General features: G+C 46.5%; 15 non-coding genes and 1 pseudogene across 15 annotated transcripts; all 16 read left to right on the forward strand.

The window, feature by feature from the left end:
- The first annotated feature begins 3,011 nt into the window (after positions 1-3,011).
- Positions 3,012-3,175, forward strand: LOC135002527 (U1 spliceosomal RNA). Its single transcript, XR_010203718.1, has one exon. It is a non-coding gene; the product is annotated as a U1 spliceosomal RNA (small nuclear RNA).
- A 152-nt stretch (positions 3,176-3,327) lies between these two features.
- On the forward strand, positions 3,328-3,490 carry LOC135002676 (U1 spliceosomal RNA). Its single transcript, XR_010203860.1, has one exon. It is a non-coding gene; the product is annotated as a U1 spliceosomal RNA (small nuclear RNA).
- A 672-nt stretch (positions 3,491-4,162) lies between these two features.
- LOC135002452 (U1 spliceosomal RNA) lies at positions 4,163-4,326 on the forward strand. The gene has a single exon (XR_010203645.1). It is a non-coding gene; the product is annotated as a U1 spliceosomal RNA (small nuclear RNA).
- A 152-nt stretch (positions 4,327-4,478) lies between these two features.
- LOC135002730 (U1 spliceosomal RNA) lies at positions 4,479-4,620 on the forward strand (annotated as a pseudogene).
- Positions 4,621-5,311: 691 nt separating this feature from the next.
- LOC135002453 (U1 spliceosomal RNA) lies at positions 5,312-5,475 on the forward strand. Its single transcript, XR_010203646.1, has one exon. It is a non-coding gene; the product is annotated as a U1 spliceosomal RNA (small nuclear RNA).
- Positions 5,476-5,627: 152 nt separating this feature from the next.
- On the forward strand, positions 5,628-5,790 carry LOC135002703 (U1 spliceosomal RNA). The gene has a single exon (XR_010203885.1). It is a non-coding gene; the product is annotated as a U1 spliceosomal RNA (small nuclear RNA).
- A 670-nt stretch (positions 5,791-6,460) lies between these two features.
- LOC135002495 (U1 spliceosomal RNA) lies at positions 6,461-6,624 on the forward strand. The gene has a single exon (XR_010203687.1). It is a non-coding gene; the product is annotated as a U1 spliceosomal RNA (small nuclear RNA).
- Positions 6,625-6,776: 152 nt separating this feature from the next.
- Positions 6,777-6,939, forward strand: LOC135002789 (U1 spliceosomal RNA). The gene has a single exon (XR_010203964.1). It is a non-coding gene; the product is annotated as a U1 spliceosomal RNA (small nuclear RNA).
- Positions 6,940-7,610: 671 nt separating this feature from the next.
- On the forward strand, positions 7,611-7,774 carry LOC135002599 (U1 spliceosomal RNA). Its single transcript, XR_010203787.1, has one exon. It is a non-coding gene; the product is annotated as a U1 spliceosomal RNA (small nuclear RNA).
- A 152-nt stretch (positions 7,775-7,926) lies between these two features.
- LOC135002809 (U1 spliceosomal RNA) lies at positions 7,927-8,087 on the forward strand. Its single transcript, XR_010203977.1, has one exon. It is a non-coding gene; the product is annotated as a U1 spliceosomal RNA (small nuclear RNA).
- Positions 8,088-8,757: 670 nt separating this feature from the next.
- On the forward strand, positions 8,758-8,921 carry LOC135002577 (U1 spliceosomal RNA). Its single transcript, XR_010203766.1, has one exon. It is a non-coding gene; the product is annotated as a U1 spliceosomal RNA (small nuclear RNA).
- Positions 8,922-9,073: 152 nt separating this feature from the next.
- LOC135002677 (U1 spliceosomal RNA) lies at positions 9,074-9,236 on the forward strand. Its single transcript, XR_010203861.1, has one exon. It is a non-coding gene; the product is annotated as a U1 spliceosomal RNA (small nuclear RNA).
- Positions 9,237-11,847: 2,611 nt separating this feature from the next.
- LOC135002810 (U1 spliceosomal RNA) lies at positions 11,848-12,010 on the forward strand. The gene has a single exon (XR_010203978.1). It is a non-coding gene; the product is annotated as a U1 spliceosomal RNA (small nuclear RNA).
- Positions 12,011-12,162: 152 nt separating this feature from the next.
- LOC135002819 (U1 spliceosomal RNA) lies at positions 12,163-12,325 on the forward strand. Its single transcript, XR_010203985.1, has one exon. It is a non-coding gene; the product is annotated as a U1 spliceosomal RNA (small nuclear RNA).
- Positions 12,326-12,986: 661 nt separating this feature from the next.
- Positions 12,987-13,150, forward strand: LOC135002435 (U1 spliceosomal RNA). The gene has a single exon (XR_010203629.1). It is a non-coding gene; the product is annotated as a U1 spliceosomal RNA (small nuclear RNA).
- A 142-nt stretch (positions 13,151-13,292) lies between these two features.
- On the forward strand, positions 13,293-13,455 carry LOC135002802 (U1 spliceosomal RNA). The gene has a single exon (XR_010203973.1). It is a non-coding gene; the product is annotated as a U1 spliceosomal RNA (small nuclear RNA).
- Positions 13,456-13,602: the final 147 nt, after the last annotated feature.

The following is a 13,602-nucleotide window of genomic DNA, read 5'->3' on the forward strand; positions in this document are numbered from 1 at the left end:
ATGCTGGGATGTGTAGTTTCACAGCAGCTGGAGGGCCACAGGATGAAGACCCATGTGCTAGAGCCAAGCCGCAGGTACATTGAATGCTAGCAAGCTGAATGTTTAAATCCTTTTTGTTCCGCAGCATTCCAATGCGGAAGATTCCATGGAACCAGAGATTATTCCATTGAGAAGGACATGCTGCCTGGATGACTGCACTGTGCAAATAAAATCACGGAGCCAGTTGGCTTGTGGGTGGCTCTGGTGACTGGGTGGTTGGGTGGGCGGTGTGTCGGAGGTGGAGCACATGCAAATGAATGTGTATCATCCAGCTAGTGAGAGTGAAAACTCATGCAGGAGTGTGCCTGCTTGTCAGTGGGTTATGCACCTTGCCAGACGTCAAATCTACATGGAGCAGCTGGAGGGGACAAGAGCAGGTTTGCAAAATATAGATAGAAGAGCATATATGCTGGCGCATTCTCCATGATTGTGTCAGCTTATGTTTTGGTGCACTGCACTTTCCTCCACTAAGTTTTAGCTATTTTGGTTAAACGCAAGTGTAGTTGCTTCTTGCCCTTTTGGCTGCGATCTTGTATCGTGGTTGAAGAGTCTGCTGGAGGGATTGTTTTCTTCATTGGCGAGAGACTGAAGATATTCCAGGATACAAGGCTTGGGAACACTATCCGTTTTTAAGTTGTGGAAGAGTTGAAAGACCGGATTGGACTACATTCTATAGTAAAGGATATCTTTGTATTTATTAATCCTCCCTTTATATGTGTCTGTCTTTCAATAAAGCTTCGGGCTTGTGATTCCCTCACCCTCTTACATTCCACACCCATAGCCTTATTAACTGTTGTATTATTGTATTGTTTAAATGTATAGTGCAGTTCATGATTTATAGTGTAGGCTGGCCTGTGCTGTAGTTCTTGAACTGTACTATACCGACAGCATTTGTATTGTGTTTTATCTGTGCTGCAACACAGTACTTATGTGTGTAATGTTTATGTATGTTTTTTTGCTTCTTTATGTCAATAAAGACTGCTTTTTCAATCCAATATCTGAAAACAATCAATTTTTATCTTTGATGGCAATAGAAGTGGTATGATATTTGCTGCTTTTGAAAGGCAATATCTGATATGTCCCCTATCTGGAAACCATATATTAAATGGCTTTTCAGAAAAGGGAGATGGGAGAAGAGCTTTCAGTACTTGTAGGACCGATGCACATTTCCTATTCTAGCCTCCAAAAACAGATTCAGTTGCATTTTCCAGCGTGTTTTGGATGCGCCTTTGCAAATGTCTTACATCGACAAACTTATTTAGTACTATTTTGCAAATAGGGTTACATTGTTGCAACATTGTGTTCCCTAATTGCTTGATTTTTTAAATGCAACAATTGATAAAGACACCTGATAACTGCTCTGTGGAGTCTTATTTTGTGTCTACTTTTTATCTACATTTAATTCTCTACCTCTAATCAAGGCATTTTTAAGTGCTGGGGGCTGCCAGGACGTGAGGCCTACCTAGACTTTAGATCTGAATTTGAATGTACTTGTGAACTAACTTAATTTCCTACTTCTAAATTCATTCCTAAATTCACTACTTACATGAATCCAGTAGTTGGGCATTTTGGGACTTCGATTGTGGGTATTGTTTTGTGTCCAGACCAGCAGCAGGTGGTGTGCATTTGCTGGAAAGGCATCGAAGACCTCCGATATGCTGCATCTCCTGATGTGTGTCTCCCTCAAGTGGCTGTCAGCAAATGCCTGCTAGACACCCCATTCCAAGCTGATTGTGACATCACGGTACATGCATCATAGAACAGGCATGCTAGAACATGGGTCTTCAACCTGCGACCCTCCAGCTGCTGTGGAACTACACATGCCAGCATGCCCTGCCTCAGTTTTAGCATACCTTAATAGCAAAATTTTGGCAGGGCATGCTGGGATGTGTAGTTTCACAGCAGCAGGAGGGCCACAGGATGAAGACCCATGTGCTAGAGCCAAGCCGCAGGTACATTGAATGCTAGCAAGCTGAATATTTAAATCCTTTTTGTTCCGCAGCATTCCAATGTGGAAGATTCCATGGAACCAGAGATCCTTCCATTGAGAAGGACATGCTGCCTGGATGACTACACTGTGCAAATTAAATAACGTAGCCAGTTGGCTTGTGGGTGGCTCTGGTCACTGGGTGGTTGGGTGGGTGGTGTGTCGGAGGTGGAGCACATGCAAATGATTGTGTATCATCCAGCTAGTGAGAGAGAAAACTCATGCAGGAGTGTGTTTGCTTGTCAGTGGGTTATGCACCTTTCCAGACGTCAAATCTACATGGAGCAGCTGGAGAGGACAAGAGCAGGTTTGCAAAATATAGACAGAAGAGCTCTCCAGCCTAGTTTGCTGTCTGTTTCCACTTCTCTTTTCTTGAGCCGCTCCCTTCTATGCCCTTGCGCACTATCCTGACTTCTCCCGTCTGCTTACTTTGTGCCTTCCAATGCACAATGCAAACTGCAGGTAGTGCTGCAGGGCCCACACCCTTTTTCTTGCCTTACAGAGCAGCTCTGGAGCTGTTACAGTGCCCAGCTGCTGCAAGAAATCAGCTTGAATGCTTCAGGGGCTGGGGCATAGCCAACATGAGCCCCACACCGAAGGAGGGTGGAGGTGTTTAATGCGAACTAGGGGTCATCCAAGCGCCGCAAAAGGCCGCCATGCCCTGCACGCCCCTTTTCTCTTTTCATATGCAGACGAGGGTTAAAGCCAACTTTGACCCACTGCTTGGATGGCATTACCATATGCAAATCAATCTGCTGCAGGCCTTCCCCCAGGAATGCTTGCACTAGTTGTTGCATTTGGTTTGTTGTTTGGGGGTGCTTCAGTATTAGGCAGCCTTCTGCCCTCCCATGTTCATCTGAAAATATGTGTTCTCCCTGCAGTTGTTGTCCCCAGATGAGAGTTCCCTTGTGCTGCCTCAGTTGAATCTCCTTTACTTGACAGAGATGTGCCTGAGCAGCGGCCCTCTCCAGCCCTATCCCAAATCATACTTATCTTGCATAGGAGATTCCATGGTCATTAAGATTGTTCTCCCAGGGTGAGGTTCATTCATTGCATTCTGGGTATGCTGACCCCTGTGATTTCCCCAAATGTGGGAAACTTGACTGCATGATTTGTAGTAGTGGGGGACTGTGTTTGTGCTTTCCTCTGGTCAGCTCTGGTAAAAGTCAGATTTCTTTGTCTCATTTCTTCCTCTAGTCTTATTCTTCTTTTGAGAGTTCCCTTGTGCTGCCTCAGTTGGATCTCCTTCACTTGACAGGGGGGTGCTTGAGCAGCAATCCTCCCCAGCTCTAGCCCAACTCCTACTTACCTGCCAGGCGAGATACTATGATCATGAAGGTGCTTCTCCCAGGGCAAGGCTCACCCATTGCACTCTGGGTGTGCTGCTCCTGCGATTTCCCCAAATGTGGGACACTTGACTGCATAATTTGTGTTTCCCCTGGTCGGCTCTCGTATAATTCAGATCTCTTCGTCTCAGGTCTCTTTCCAGCCTAGTTTGCTGTCTATTTCCACTTCTCTTTTCTTGAGCCGCATCCCTTCTATGCCCTTGCGCACTATCCTGACTTCTCCCATCTGCTTACTTTGTGCCTTGCAACGCACAATGCGAACTACAGGTAGTGCTGCAGGGCCCACACCCTTTTACTTGCCTTACAGAGCAGCTCTGGAGCTGTTACAGTGCCCAGCTACTGCAAGAAATCAGCTTGAATGCTTCAGGGGCTGGGGCATAGCCAACATGAGCCCCACACCGAAGGAGGGTGGAGGTGTTTAATGCGAACTAGGGGTCATCCAAGCGCCACAAAAGGCCGCCATGCCCTGCATGCCCCTTTTCTCTTTTCATATGCAGACGAGGGTTGAAGCCAACTTTGACCCACTGCTTGGATGACATCACCATATGCAAATCCATCTGCTGCAGGCCTTCCCCCAGGAATGCTTGCACTAGTTGTTGCATTTGGTTTGTTGTTTGGGGGTGCTTCAGTATTAGGCAGCCTTCTGCCCTCCCATGTTCATCTGAAAATATGTGTTCTCCCTGCAGTTGTTGTCCCCAGATGAGAGTTCCCTTGTGCTGCCTCAGTTGAATCTTCTTTACTTGACAGAGATGTGCCTGAGCAGCGGCCCTCCCCAGCCCTATCCCAAATCATACTTATTTTGCATAGGAGATACCATGGTCATGAAGATTGTTCTCCCAGGGTGAGGTTCATTCATTGCATTCTGGGTATGCTGACCCCTGTGATTTCCCCAAATGTGGGAAACTTGACTGTATTATTTGTGGTAGTGGGGGACTGTGTTTGTGCTTTCCTCTGGTCAGCTCTGGTAAAAGTCAGATTTATTTGTCTCACATCTTCCTCTAGCCTTGTTCTTCTTTCGAGAGTTCCCTTGTGCTGCCTCAGTTGGATCTCCTTCACTTGACAGGGCGGTGCCCGAGCAGCGACCCTCCCCAGCTCTAGCCCAACTCCTACTTACCTGCCAGGTGAGATACTATGATCATGTAGGTGCTTCTCCCAGGGCAAGGCTCACCCATTGCACTCTGGGTGTGCTGCCCCTGTGATTTCCCCAAATGTGGGAAACTTGACTGCATAATTTGTGTTTCCCCTGGTCGGCTCTCGTATAATTTAGATCTCTTTGTCTCAGGTCTCTCTCCAGCCTAGTTTGCTGTCTGTTTCCACTTCTCTTTTCTTGAGCCGCTCCCTTCTATGCCCTTGCACACTATTCTGACCTCTCCTGTCTGCTTACTTTGTGCCTTCCAACGCACAATGCAAACTACAGGTAGTGCTGCAGGGCCCACACCCTTTTACATGCTTTACAGAGCAGCTCTGGAGCTGTTACAGTGCCCAGCTGCTGCAAGAAATCAGCTTGAATGCTTCAGGGGCTGGGGCATAGCCAACATGAGCCCCACACCGAAGGAGGGTGGAGATGTTTAATGCGAATTAGGGGTCATCCAAGCGCCGCAAAAGGCCGCCATGCCCTGCACATCCCTTTTTTCTTTTCATATGCAGACGAGGGTTGAAGCCAACTTTGACCCACTGCTTGGATGACATCACCATATGCAAATCCATCTGCTGCAGGCCTTCCCCAGGAATGCTTGCACTAGTTGTTGCATTTGGTTTGTTGTTTGGGGGTGCTTCAGTATTAGGCAGCCTTCTGCCCTCCCATGTTCATCTGAAAATATGTGTTCTCCCTGCAGTTGTTGTCCCCAGATGAGAGTTCCCTTGTGCTGCCTCAGTTGAATCTTCTTTACTTGACAGAGATGTGCCTGAGCAGCGGCCCTCCCCAGCCCTATCCCAAATCATACTTATTTTGCATAGGAGATACCATGGTCATGAAGATTGTTCTCCCAGGGTGAGGTTCATTCATTGCATTCTGGGTATGCTGACCCCTGTGATTTCCCCAAATGTGGGAAACTTGACTGTATTATTTGTGGTAGTGGGGGACTGTGTTTGTGCTTTCCTCTGGTCAGCTCTGGTAAAAGTCAGATTTCTTTGTCTCAGATCTTCCTCTAGCCTTGTTCTTCTTTCGAGAGTTCCCTTGTGCTGCCTCAGTTGGATCTCCTTCACTTGACAGGGGGGTGCCCGAGCAGCGACCCTCCCCAGCTCTAGCCCAACTCCTACTTACCTGCCAGGTGAGATACTATGATCATGTAGGTGCTTCTCCCAGGGCAAGGCTCACCCATTGCACTCTGGGTGTGCTGCCCCTGTGATTTCCCCAAATGTGGGAAACTTGACTGCATAATTTGTGTTTCCCCTGGTCGGCTCTCGTATAATTCAGATCTCTTTGTCTCAGGTCTCTCTCCAGCCTAGTTTGCTGTCTGTTTCCACTTCTCTTTTCTTGAGCCGCTCCCTTCTATGCCCTTGCACACTATTCTGACCTCTCCTGTCTGCTTACTTTGTGCCTTCCAACGCACAATGCAAACTACAGGTAGTGCTGCAGGGCCCACACCCTTTTACATGCTTTACAGAGCAGCTCTGGAGCTGTTACAGTGCCCAGCTGCTGCAAGAAATCAGCTTGAATGCTTCAGGGGCTGGGGCATAGCCAACATGAGCCCCACACCGAAGGAGGGTGGAGATGTTTAATGCGAATTAGGGGTCATCCAAGCGCCGCAAAAGGCCGCCATGCCCTGCACATCCCTTTTTTCTTTTCATATGCAGACGAGGGTTGAAGCCAACTTTGACCCACTGCTTGGATGACATCACCATATGCAAATCCATCTGCTGCAGGCCTTCCCCAGGAATGCTTGCACTAGTTGTTGCATTTGGTTTGTTGTTTGGGGGTGCTTCAGTATTAGGCAGCCTTCTGCCCTCCCATGTTCATCTGAAAATATGTGTTCTCCCTGCAGTTGTTGTCCCCAGATGAGAGTTCCCTTGTGCTGCCTCAGTTGAATCGCCTTTACTTGACAGAGATGTGCCTGAGCAGCGGCCCTCCCCAGCCCTATCCCAAATCATACTTATTTTGCATAGGAGATACCATGGTCATGAAGATTGTTCTCCCAGGGTGAGGTTCATTCATTGCATTCTGGGTATGCTGACCTCTGTGATTTCCCCAAATGTTGGAAACTCGACTGCATTATTTGTGGTAGTGGGGGACTGTGTTTGTGCTTTCCTCTGGTCAGCTCTGGTAAAAGTCTGATTTCTTTGTCTCAGATCTTCCTCTAGCCTTGTTCTTCTTTCGAGAGTTTCCTTGTGCTGCCTCAGTTGGATCTCCTTCACTTGACAGGGGGGTGCTCGAGCAGCGACCCTCCCCAGCTCTAGCCCAACTCCTACTTACCTGCCAGGTGAGATACTATGATCATGTAGGTGCTACTCCCAGGGCAAGGCTCACCCATTGCACTCTGGGTGTGCTGCCCCTGTGATTTCCCCAAATGTGGGAAACTTGACTGCAAAATTTGTGTTTCCCCTGGTCGGCTCTCGTATAATTCAGATGTCTTTGTCTCAGGCCTCTCTCCAGCCTAGTTTGCTGTCTGTTTCCACTTCTCTTTTCTTGAGCCGCTCCCTTCTATGCCCTTGCGCACTATCCTGACTTCTCCCGTCTGCTTACATTGTGCCTTCCAACGCACAATGCGAACTACAGGTAGTGCTGCAGGGCCCACACCCTTTTACTTGCCTTACAGAGCAGCTCTGGAGCTGTTACAGTGCCCAGCTGCTGCAAGAAATCAGCTTGAATGCTTCAGGGGCTGAGGCATAGCCAACATGAGCCCCACACCGAAGGAGGGTGGAGGTGTTTAATGCAAACTAGGGGTCATCCAAGCGCCGCAAAAGGCCGCCATGCCCTGCACGCCCCTCTTCTCTATTCATATGCAGATGAGGGTTGAAGCCAACTTTGACCCACTGCTTGGATGACATCACCATATGCAAATCCATCTGCTGCAGGCCTTCCCCCAGGAATGCTTGCACTAGTTGTTGCATTTGGTTTGTTGTTTGGGGGTGCTTCAGTATTAGGCAGCCTTCTGCCCTCCCATGTTCATCTGAAAATATGTGTTCTCCCTGCAGTTGTTGTCCCCAGATGAGAGTTCCCTTGTGCTGCCTCAGTTGAATTTCCTTTACTTGACAGAGATGTGCCTGAGCAGCGGCCCTCCCCAGCTCTATCCCAAATCATACTTATTTTGCATAGGAGATACCATGGTCATGAAGATTATTCTTCCAGGGTGAGGTCCATTCATTGCATTCTGGGTATGCTGACCCCTGTGATTTCCCCAAATGTGGGAAACTGGACAGCATTATTTGTGGTAGTGAGGGACTGTGTTTGTGCTTTCCTCTGGTCAGCTCTGGTAAAAGTCAGATTTCTTTGTCTCAGATCTTCCTCTAGCCTTGTTCTTCTTTCGAGAGTTCCCTTGTGCTGCCTCAGTTGGATCTCCTTCACTTGACAGGGGGGTGCCCGAGCAGCGACCCTCCCCAGCTCTAGCCTAGCTCCTACTTACCTGCCAGGTGAGATACTATGATCATGAAGGTGCTTCTCCCAGGCAAGGCTCACCCATTGCACTCTGGGTGTGCTACTCCTGCGGTTTCCCAAATGTTGGACACTTGACTGCATAATTTGTGTTTCACCTGGTCGGCTCTTGTATAATTCAGATCTCTTTGTCTCAGGTCTCTCTCCAGCCTAGTTTGCAGTCTGTTTCCACTTCTCTTTTCTTGAGTTGCTCCCTTCTATGCCCTTGCGCACTATCATGACTTCTCCCGTCTGCTTACTTTGTGCCTTCCAACGCACAATGCAAACTACAGGTAGTGCTGCAGGGCCCACACCCTTTTTCTTGCCTTACAGAGCAGCTCTGGAGCTGTTACAGTGCCCAGCTGCTGCAAGAAATCAGCTTGAATGCTTCAGGGGCTGGGGCATAGCCATCATGAGCCCCACACCGAAGGAGGGTGGAGGTGTTTAATGCGAACTAGGGGTCATCCAAGCACCGCAAAAGGCCGCCATGCCCTGCATGCCAATTTTCTCTTTTCATATGCAGACGAGGGTTGAAGCCAACTTTGACCCACTGCTTGGATGACATCACCATATGCAAATCCATCTGCTGCAGGCCTTCCCCAGGAATGCTTGTACTAGTTGTTGCATTTGGTTTGTTGTTTGGGGGTGCTTCCATATTAGGCAGCGTTCTGCCCTCCCATGTTCATCTGAAAATATGTGTACCTCCTGCAGTTGTTGTCCCCAGATGAGAGTTCCCTTGTGCTGCCTCAGTTGAATCTCCTTTACTTGACAGAGATGTGCCTGAGCAGCGGCCCTCTCCAGCCCTATCCCAAATCATACTTATTTTGCATAGGAGATACCATGGTCATGAAGATTGTTCTCCCTGGGTGAGGTTCATTCATTGCATTCTGGGTATGCTGACCCCTGTTATTTCCCCAAATGTGGTAAACTTGACAGCATTATTTGTGGTAGTGGGGGACTGTGTTTGTGCTTTCCTCTGGTCAGCTCTGGTAAAAGTTTGATTTCTTTGTCTCAGATCTTCCTCTAGCCTTGTTCTTCTTTTGAGAGTTCCCTTGTGCTGCCTCAGTTGGATCTCCTTCACTTGACAGGGGGGTGCCCGAGCAGCGACCCTCCCCAGCTCTAGCCCAATTCCTACTTACCTGCTAGGTGAGATACTATGATCATGAAGGTGCTTCTCCCAGGGCAAGGCTCACCCATTGCACTCTGGGTGTGCTGCTCCTGCGATTTCCCCAAATGTGGGAAACTTGACTGCATAATTTGTGTTTCCCCTGGTCGGCTCTCGTATAATTCAGATCTCTTTGTCTCATGTCTCTCTCCAGCCTAGTTTGCTGTCTGTTTACACTTCTCTTTTCTTGAGCCACTCCCTTCTATGCCCTTGCGCACTATCTTGACTTCTCCCGTATGCTTACTTTGTGCCTTCCAACGCACAATGCGAACTACAGGTAGTGCTGCAGGGCCCACACCCTTTTTCTTGCCTTACAGAGCAGCTCTGGAGCTATTACAGTGCCCAGCTGCAAGTAATCAGCTTGAATGCTTCAGGGGCTGGGGCATAGCCAACATGAGCCCCACACCGAAGTAGGGTGGAGGTGTTTAATGCGAACTAGGGGTCATCCAAGCGCCGCAAAAGGCCGCCATGCCCTGCACGCCCCTTTTCTCTTTTCATATGCAGACGAGGGTTGAAGCCAACTTTGACCCACTGCTTGGATGACATCACCATATGCAAATCCATCTGCTGCAGGCCTTCCCCCAGGAATGCTTGTACTAGTTGTTGCATTTGGTTTGTTGTTTGGGGGTGCTTCAGTATTAGGCAGCCTTCTGCCCTCCCATGTTCATCTGAAAATATGTGTTCTCCCTGCAGTTGTTGTCCCCAGATGAGAGTTCCCTTGTGCTGCCTCAGTTGAATCTCCTTTACTTGACAAGGGAGGCATTTTGGATTTTTTCATTGGGTACCCTTACACCTGATGGTCTGAATGAGAGCATCGAACTGAACAACATTGGCAGTCTCTGAAGATTTTATCTATTGATTTACCTAATATATTATTTATTGAATATCCATTTATTGTATGTTTAATAAATAAACAAAATTATTAGAAGTAGCTATTTTGGAAACAGCTTTCCTCTTAGGATGAAACTGTATAATCCTGTTGTGTGTGTTCCTTTAAAGTTCTTTAGTAAAATCCACTAGTAATGATGAACATCAGATTTCTTCCTCCATCCTCTTTTTACACTTTCTCTTGGTTCTATATATATATATATTTTTTTCTATTTTTATTTTTTTTCCCTCATTCTCCCAAAAGGCCCCCCTCCCTGTTTTAAATTTTAAAATCTTTAAATCTTTAAATCTTCGAATCCTTAAATTGTCTGTTTAATATTTATTTTTTCTTCAATTCTTTTTGTTGTTTAAACAGCAATGTAATTATTCCAGGGGTTAAAATAATGAAATATAGAAATAATATTAACAAAAATTAAAGGTAAAAATGAATTGATCGAATGATCCCATTAAAAGTAAATAAATAATATGGATGTTAAGCTGAGCGGGTTGGATTCGAACATGGGACTAGCTGCATAGAGTGAAGGTGATGTTTCCCCTGCGCCACAAGAACTGCTTTAGTAGTGGCATGGATTTATGTTACCCTAAAAGGTTTTATATAAGTAAATGGGGATCCTTAGTGCTGAGTCTCTGAATTATGTATATGTGATTATAGATATGAGGTATTGATTGAAAGATTATAGGTTAATCTGTATATAGATTATATATTTTCTGTTATTTTTTAAACCTTGTTGCTTATTTTATTATTATTTTTAATCACCATGTTGCTTATTTTTATATTATGAAATGCCTTTATATGTGCAATTGCAATTAGAAAGTTGTTCCATATGTGAGTCATTACATGTATGCATCCAATTAGTACATGTATGTATCCAATCAACTAATTAGTAATGCTATTGGTCCGGTGCATTTTAAAAAGAGCCTGCTAGGCTGCTGATGTATCCTCTGACGAAACCGCTCTTGGATAACAGCGGAGAAACGCGTAAGAAAGGTGATTACCGGACATTCTGATTGCTGAGATATAAGCCCGTTCATGAACGAGCTACATCACGGCGGACGTCTGATGTAAAGGCAGCGGTGAAGGGGAAAAAGCAATTTGAGACCGAGCAAAAGGAGGTCTCTACCCCACGGCAGGGAGAAATATCCCGACCGCGAGTGCCAATAAGATCCAGCCACGGTTAACGGGGGTCGTAGCATACCGCTGTGTTTCACCAACCATCACAGCGCTCTCCCCCTGTTTTCTTTCATTACTCACGTGAGTTACATATGAACTTTAACTGCAGTAAATAAGAGGCATTGGTTACAACTGTTGCTGTTCATCCACAAGAAGGAATTTAATGTATCAATTACAATTGGAAAGTAACGATTAAATAACAACAGCTGTATCCAGGAGGATTTTTTGGACACTTTAATAAACATTCCGTTTTCATCAAGGGCAATATGAAATAGATCCTGATTACATTTAGATATGGATAGTGGTGCCTATATATGTTGACTCCATTGTATTTTATTGAATGTGGGTTTCTTCTGTCTATATATATTTTTTAAAAATAAAGAGCTTGTATATTTTATTTTTTGCGCTCCCTTGATAACAAGTGTGATTATCTTTAAAATTTGGTTTATTATTGGTAAAACAGTACTACCTATGGGAGCAGCATTTTATAATATATGGTGAAAATTAATAGATGTATAAAGATTAAATAAGCAACAAATTGGTGAAATAGATAAGTTTTGATAGGAGCGCTGGGTTCTATATATATATATATTGACATTTGGTTATATATATGTATAGACTTTATAAATTCTTGACAGAGATGTGCCTGAGCAGCGGCCCTTCCCAGCCCTATCCCAAATCATACTTATTTTGCATAGGAGATACCATGGTCATGAAGATTGTTCTCCCAGGGTGAGGTTCATTCATTGCATTCTGGGTATGCTGACCCCTGTGATTTCCCCAAATGTGGGAACTCGACTGCATTATTTGTGGTAGTGGGGGACTGTGTTTGTGCTTTCCTCTGGTCAGCTCTGGTAAAAGTCAGATTTATTTGTCTCAGATCTTCCTCTAGCCTTGTTCTTCTTTCGAGAGTTTCCATGTGCTGCCTCAGTTGGATCTCCTTCACTTGACAGGGGGGTGCCCGAGCAGCGACCCTCCCCAGCTCTAGCCCAACTCCTACTTACCTGCCAGGTGAGATACTATGATCATGAAGGTGCTTCTCCCAGGGCAAGGCTCACCCATTGCACTCTGGGTGTGCTGCTCCTGCGGTTTCCCCAAATGTTGGACACTTGACAGCATAATTTGTGTTTCCCCTGGTCGGCTCTCGTATAATTCAGATCTCTTTGTCTCAGGTCTCTCTCCAGCCTAGTTTGCTGTCTGTTTCCACTTCTCTTTTCTTGAGTTGCTCCCTTCTATGCCCTTGCGCACTATCCTGACTTCTCTCGTCTGCTTACTTTGTGCCTTCCAACGCACAATGCAAACTACAGGTAGTGCTGCAGGGCCCACACCCTTTTACTTGCCTTACAGAGCAGCTCTGGAGCTGTTACAGTGCCCAGCTGCTGCAAGAAATCAGCTTGAATGCTTCAGGGGCTGGGGCATAGCCCCACACCGAAGGAGGGTGGAGGTGTTTAATGCGAACTAGGGGTCATCCAAGCGCCGCAAAAGGCCGCCATGCCCTGCACGCCCCTTTTCTCTTTTCATATGCAGACAAGGGTTGAAGCCAACTTTGACCCACTGCTTGGATGACATCACCATATGCAAATCCATCTGCTGCAGGCCTTCCCCCAGGAATGCTTGCACTAGTTGTTGCATTTGGTTTGTTGTTTGGGGGTGCTTCAGTATTAGGCAGCCTTCTGCCCTCCCATGTTCATCTGAAAATATGTGTTCTCCCTGCAGTTGTTGTCCCCAGATGAGAGTTCCCTTGTGCTGCCTCAGTTGAATCTCCTTTACTTGACAGAGATGTGCCTGAGCAGCGGCCCTCCCCAGCCCTATCCCAAATCATACTTATTTTGCATAGGAGATACCATGGTCATGAAGATTGTTCTCCCAGGGTGAGGTTCATTCATTGCATTCTGGGTATGCTGACCCCTATGATTTCCCCAAATGTGGGAAACTCGACTGCATTATTTGTGGTAGTGGGGGACTGTGTTTGTTCTTTCCTCTGGTAAAAGTCAGATTTATTTGTCTCAGATCTTCCTCTAGCCTTGTTCTTCTATCGAGAGTTTCCTTGTGCTGCCTCAGTTGGATCTCCTTCACTTGACAGGGGGGTGCCCGAGCAGCGACCCTCCCCAGCTCTATCCCAAATCCTACTTACCTGCGAGGTGAGATACTATGATCATGAAGGTGCTTCTCCCAGGGCAAGTTTCACCCATTGCACTCTGGGTGTGCTGCTCCTGCAATTTCCCCAAATGTGGGAAACTTGACTGCATAATTTGTGTTTTCCCTGGTCAGCTCTCATATAATTCAGATCTCTTTGTCTCAGGTCTCTCTCCAGCCTAGTTTGCTGTCTGTTTCCACTTCTTTTTTCTTGAGCCCCTCCCTTCTATACCCTTGTGCACTATCCTGACTTCTCCTCCCGTCTGCTTACTTAGTGCCTTACAATGAACAATGCAAACT

Source organism: Pseudophryne corroboree, unplaced genomic scaffold (genome assembly GCF_028390025.1).
Source record: "Pseudophryne corroboree isolate aPseCor3 unplaced genomic scaffold, aPseCor3.hap2 scaffold_179, whole genome shotgun sequence".
In the NCBI taxonomy this organism is placed as follows: Eukaryota; Metazoa; Chordata; class Amphibia; order Anura; family Myobatrachidae; genus Pseudophryne; species Pseudophryne corroboree.